The sequence below is a fragment of the Triticum aestivum genome, chromosome 2B, assembly GCF_018294505.1.
Source record: "Triticum aestivum cultivar Chinese Spring chromosome 2B, IWGSC CS RefSeq v2.1, whole genome shotgun sequence".
NCBI lineage: Eukaryota > Viridiplantae > Streptophyta > Magnoliopsida > Poales > Poaceae > Triticum > Triticum aestivum.
This window is the reverse complement of record NC_057798.1, coordinates 77,142,789-77,148,684: the sequence shown is the minus strand read 5'-3', so window position 1 is coordinate 77,148,684 and position 5,896 is coordinate 77,142,789. Positions and strand designations below refer to the sequence as shown.

The following is a 5,896-nucleotide window of genomic DNA, read 5'->3' as shown; positions in this document are numbered from 1 at the left end:
GATTTGGGCTACCTGAATATCTCTTTCCCTGATGAGCTCCCGAATCACAATGATCCTTGATGCATAGATGGACGAATTCGGACTTCTCACATCCAATAGCTTGATGACCTCCGCACAGTCTGATTCTAGAGTGAAGGCATCCGGAGTCCAGTGCAGCGTGAGGGCGAGGCCCTCCTCCATCGCTGCAAGCTTCAAGTCGAGTGCATCGATGCCAACATGTATCTGCCGGCTTGCCGCGAAGATCACGGCTCCCGTGTAGTCGCGGAGAATCATACCTGCGCCTGCTTTTCCATCATTTGCATATGCCCCATCAACATTCAACTTCATCCTCCCTTCCTCAGGTGGCTGCCACTTCTTCCTGATTTTCTTTCGGCCATCTCTCTTATGCTTGTCCTGGTTACTCATTGATATGTATGACACTGTTTCCTTTTCTTTCACTACGTCTGATGTTGGATGTTGCTTTATATACATCAGCGTGTCCATATAACTACACAGAAATCTGCGGGAGCTCTCAGCTGGCAGAGTCGGCTTATTATGCGTAAGTTCATTGTGGACATGCCAAATCCTCCACAAAAGCATTAGCAGCAGCGAACATTGGGTCTCAGTTTGTCTCGCTAGGATCTGCAGTAGCCATTCATGTCCATCCGGTCGCAACATGTCGTCCCTCGGCAGGTCCCAAACTTCACGCATCACCTCCCAGAGCAGCTGCGCGTGGGTGCAATGAACTAGCGCATGAAAAGTATCTTCATCTTCCCTCCCACAGATGCGACATGTTGCATCATATGTCATATGTCGTGTTTTCATGTTCACTTCTGTTGCCAGAATATTTGAGGCTACCTTCCATGCAAAGACGCCTACCTTTGGGGGTACTGGACACTGCCATATCAAGCGCCATCCAGGCCGCTCACCATCTGGTCGGCTGCTAGTAGCTCCAACCCCTTGCTGGTTCATTTGTAGCTGGAGTGCGAGGCGATAGGCGCAAAATACCCAGTTTATCCGGATGCCAGGCCAGAAAATCTTGTTCATTCCTCAGTGATGGTCTGATCTTTATTATCTCCGCAACATCCATTGAAAGGAAATATTGGTTTAGCAGTTGCATATTCCAATTGCCACTGGGTTCTAGAAAGTCAGCTACCCATCTCAATCTGCATCGTCGCTGCTGTGTTACAGGTCTCAGGCTCCATGGTCTTGGTATCCAAGGGTCTCGCCACACTCGGATACTTGCTCCGTTGCCTACACGCCAAATGATTCCCTGTTTCAGCAGTTGCAACCCATACTCAATGGCATGCCAGGTCGATGATGCGTTTCCTGTAAAGACAATATCAATCAAATTTCCATTAGGGTAATATTTTGCTTTTAGTACACGTGCACAAAGGGAATCAGGGTACTGGAGGAGGCGCCAAGCTTGTCGCACCAGGAGTGCTTGGTTGAACAAACGCATATCTTTAAAGCCCATGCCCCCTTGGTCTTTCGGTCGTGTTAGTCTATCCCACGCCATCCAATGAGTTTTCCTTTTGCCATCCTTTGCACCCCACCAATAATTTCGGATCAATTTCTCTACGTCATCACATAGACCATGTGGTAGCTTAAAAACTCCCATGACATATACCGGCAAGGCTTGAGCCACTGATTTTATCTTTACCTCCCTTCCAGCTGAAGATAGGTCATTATCACCCCCTTGCATTAACCTCTTTGTTGTCCTTGATTGTAGATTTTGAAACTTATCCTTAGTCATTCTTCCCTCAGGAGTTGGCAGTCCCAGGTACTTGGGCTCAAACACCTCATTTGTTACCTGCAAGGTATGCTTTACTTCCTCTCTAGTTTCTTGGTCACAAGAATCTCCAAAAAATATTGAGCATTTTTCTAGGTTAATAAGTTGTCCTGTACTAGTAGCAAATGTATCCAGTACATCTCGGATCCAGATGGCCTGCTCAGCATTAGCTTTGAAGAACAAAAGACTATCATCCGCAAAGAGCAAGTGTGAAATGCCAGGCGCTCTTCTGCATATTTTAACTGCTTCAATATTTTCATTCTGCACCTCACGTTGTAGTAGAGCCGAGAGGCCGTCGGCGACAAAGAGGAAAAGGAAGGGGGACAGAGGGCATCCTTGCCGGAGTCCACGGGAAGGCGAGAACGAATCCATAAGAGCTCCATTAAATTTTACGGTATACCTCACTGTGGTCACACATGCCATAATCCATCCGACCCACCGGTGAGCGAAGCCCATTCTTTGCATCGTTCTCCTTAAAAACTCCCAGTCCACCCTGTCATAAGCCTTAGATAGGTCCAGCTTATATGCACAGAAATTCTTATCCTCATTTGTATTATGCTCGATGAAGTGCAGACACTCAAAGGCAATCAAAGCATTATCAGTAATTAAACTTCTAAGCACAAATGCACTTTGGTTCTCAGATATCAGATCACCCAGGATTGGTCTAAGTCTATTTACCAGACACTTTGCCACTACCTTGTAGAGCACAGTGCAAAGACTTATAGGTCTGAAGTCCTTGAGGCATTCTGGTTGCTCAACTTTGGGTATAAGCACAATGGCCGTGTCATTTACGCCCTCGGGCATCCTCCCTGTCGCAAAGAATAATTTAACTGCATTAGTTACCTCAGCTTGTAAAGTAGCCCAATTTCGTTGAAAGAAACGAGCTGGGAATCCATCAACCCCCGGTGCCTTTAGAGGTCCGATTTGAAATAAGGCATCACCAATTTCCTCCTCTGTGAAGTCCTTGCATAACATGTCATTCATGTCAGCCGTCACCAATTGTTGAAAAAGGGGTACCAAATTATCAACATTCACATTGGGGTCACGGGTGAATAGCTCCTTAAAGAAGGATGTCGCCATTTGCTCCATGTCCGAGGGTGTATCCTTCCAAATTCCTTCAGCATCTTTTAGCCTTTTTATCCTGTTTTTTCGTGCACGCCACACAGCTCTTTGGTGGAAAAAATTTGTGTTGCGGTCCCCTTCTTTGAGCCAGCTTATACGGGATCTTTGCAACCATAGCATCTCTTTCCGATAGAGCAACTCGTTCATGTAATCTGTGACACGCCGCACCTCTCGTTGATCTGCACCTTCTTTGTGTAACCTTTCCAACTCAGCTCTTGTTCTTTCTAGTTCTTTGAGAACGTTGCCAAACCTCCTTTTACTCCATCCTTGGAGGACATTCATGACCTTGTCCAGGCCCATGCGTATTGCTCCCAGGTCGTTCTTCCGGCCAGCCTCTGCCCATGCATTAGCTACCAGCTCCGGTAACTCGCCTGCTCGCTCCCATAGTATTTCGTGATGTCGGCTAGGTGCGCGGTACCTCTGAAGGACTTTGATGTGACATCTAGTTTTTTTATGACGGGGCTTTGCTATTTGTGTCTATTTAAAATTCTTTAACTTGGTAAAAGTTGGTCGTTCTAAAGAATACAAACGATTTTTGAAACCAGGCATAGGATTCCGAGTACCATTTTACCTTATCGTCGACCATGGAATAGGGGGGAACTCAACAACGTTCCATGATACTCTACAAAAGAAGAAGAGAAAACCATCTACAAGAAGGGGATGTAGCTCAGATGGTAGAGCGCTCGCTTAGCATGCGAGAGGTATGGGGATCGATACCCCACTTCTCCAAATCAACCCTTTTTTTTCCCACGTCAAAGTAGGATGATTTTTTTTCTCCCGTCCGCAGGCATCTGCTGTCTGACCAAAAATGGTCTGGTTATGAGCTCTGAGGCCTCTGACGGCAATGGGCTGATGAGCCAGGCGGGCCCGTGTGGACAACCTGTTGGCTGGGCGCGTTGACCGGGACCAGCGGAGACGAAGTGGCTGGGCGCGTTCACCGAGCTTGCTCATGTCCGATTCATTTTCATTCGTGTGTTGTTCGATTCATTTTCATTCGTGTCGTGTGCCCATTCATTTTCCCTTGCGTGTGCTTTCGTGTCATTGTGCGAGTGCGACGCATTCAGCCGTGGATCAATTTGTTTTGCAAGCACTTTGGAGTCTGAGAGCATCAAAACGGACGCAGCAGTCAGGTATGTTTTGCAGAAGCAAAGTGAACTGAAGAAGAAAGGAATAGCGTGTGATGTGATGATGGCCAACTTTCCTTCAACCCCGGGAACAAACATTCTCTCTCGACGACAAAGGAAAACTAGAAAAGGAAGAAAAAAAGGACCCATGCATGATGATCTTACACTACTGACTATAGACATCACATGATAGTTGTACCAATTGGCTTGGGCTTGTTGATGCTCATTACAAGTCTCTATTTTTATTAAGAGATGCTCAACAGAGAATACACACCTTTAAGAAGTTTGCGTTATGTGCTTCTATTCAAGAGTTTCTAAGGTGGCTGAAACATTTTACCTCTAGCCACATGCACAACCTTTATTAGGGGACCTGACTTGTGTGTTCTATGTGTTAATCTGTATGCCAGGGATTTCAAAACGCTGATGTGTTATATGGTCATCTTATGCGTATTACTCACTGTCAAATTTTCTCTTATCTTCTAACAATAATGACCAATCCTTGAGTAAAGCTCAAGTATGGGTCCATTGATGTGAACAAGGACTCACTTTATGTATGCGGTATCCAAAATATCATCTTTTTTGCGAGAAATCTAAAGTACCATCTTAATAAGAGGAAAGTTATGTTTGTGTCGTTAAATATCGTACTTGCATGAATATACTGTTCACCTTGTTAAACCCTGAGCACCAAACATCAAATTACGCACTCACAATTCAGAATTCACTCTTTTATTGAACATATCCACTTTATATTTATAGCATGGGGTACTCGCAATCTTGTACTTTCTTCTGTTTGCTACTGTTAAAATGGTGTTGAGCTCTTGAACACCTCCTGACAGGCTCTTAAGAAACAGAAAACCATGCGCAATTTCAAACTTAAATCATGGGTATTAGGAGCTTGCCACTCATGGTTAAAAGTGATAAAATAAATCTCGATGACACAATGAATATATAAGTACATGCAGTGTAAAGATTACTTTCAGCTTTTCTCCATCTGGCAAGTTACTCTTCTACTTGCTTTCTGTTTCTGCCATGAGGCCATGATGCTTTGTTTTGTTTCTGCCATGAGCCCATGATGCTTTGTTCTGTTTCTGCCATGAGGCCATGATGCGGGTTAAAATGTATTCCGTTTCTACCATGGGACTGAAATGAATGATGGGTTATCGGCCTGAGTACCGACCTTACATAACAACCAAATAATGTCACGCCTTCTTATGATATCTGGGAGCCTCGTCGCTTTATATGTGTATTCTTGACTTGTTGATATGCCCACATGCCACGGTATGCCCAACAACTGAGCCCCTCGTCTAGGCGCAAATAGAATTGGAAGTTTGTCGAATCCCACTCGAGTGTGCTAAATCCATCTGATGAGATCATTGCTGGTGTCATCCCTTAAAAGAGTTACGAATGTTAGAAATGGCACAACATGGCGTGTGGGATCTTTGACTACCGTCCATCATGTTCACATTGGTTGCAAATTGAGCGCTCCATTTTGGATTGCATAACATGTTCTTGGAGGATTCATTGAACTCTTGAAAAACAAATAGAATCATCATCGTTTACTTTAAGTGCAAGAAATAGCAGGATCAACAAATGAGAGTACCGATGAGGTGAGGTCTGGTTCTAACACGGGGGGGCGAGCCCATTGCCCAGCTCTTCCATCTTGTGTCCGCGAAGCTGGAAATAGCTTTGTTGAGGGCCAAGAGCGTGTGTTTGAAACCAATGTGCCGTCCAACCGCGGCCAGGTGGAATGTTTCTCAGGCTAGGGCGCAAGATCGACAAATGCCATAGATCTTTGATGAGGTCATACGGTATGTCACGACTAACAAGAGTGAGGCCTGGCTCGACTATCGGGAAGGCGCGATGAATCCAAAGAGTCGGG

The 5,896-nt window shown here is 45.3% G+C and overlaps 1 non-coding gene across 1 annotated transcript; it reads left to right on the top strand.

Moving 5' to 3' along the window:
• Window positions 1-3,549: 3,549 nt before the first annotated feature.
• On the top strand, window positions 3,550-3,622 carry TRNAA-AGC (transfer RNA alanine (anticodon AGC)). The gene has a single exon. It is a non-coding gene; the product is annotated as a tRNA-Ala (tRNA).
• Window positions 3,623-5,896: the final 2,274 nt, after the last annotated feature.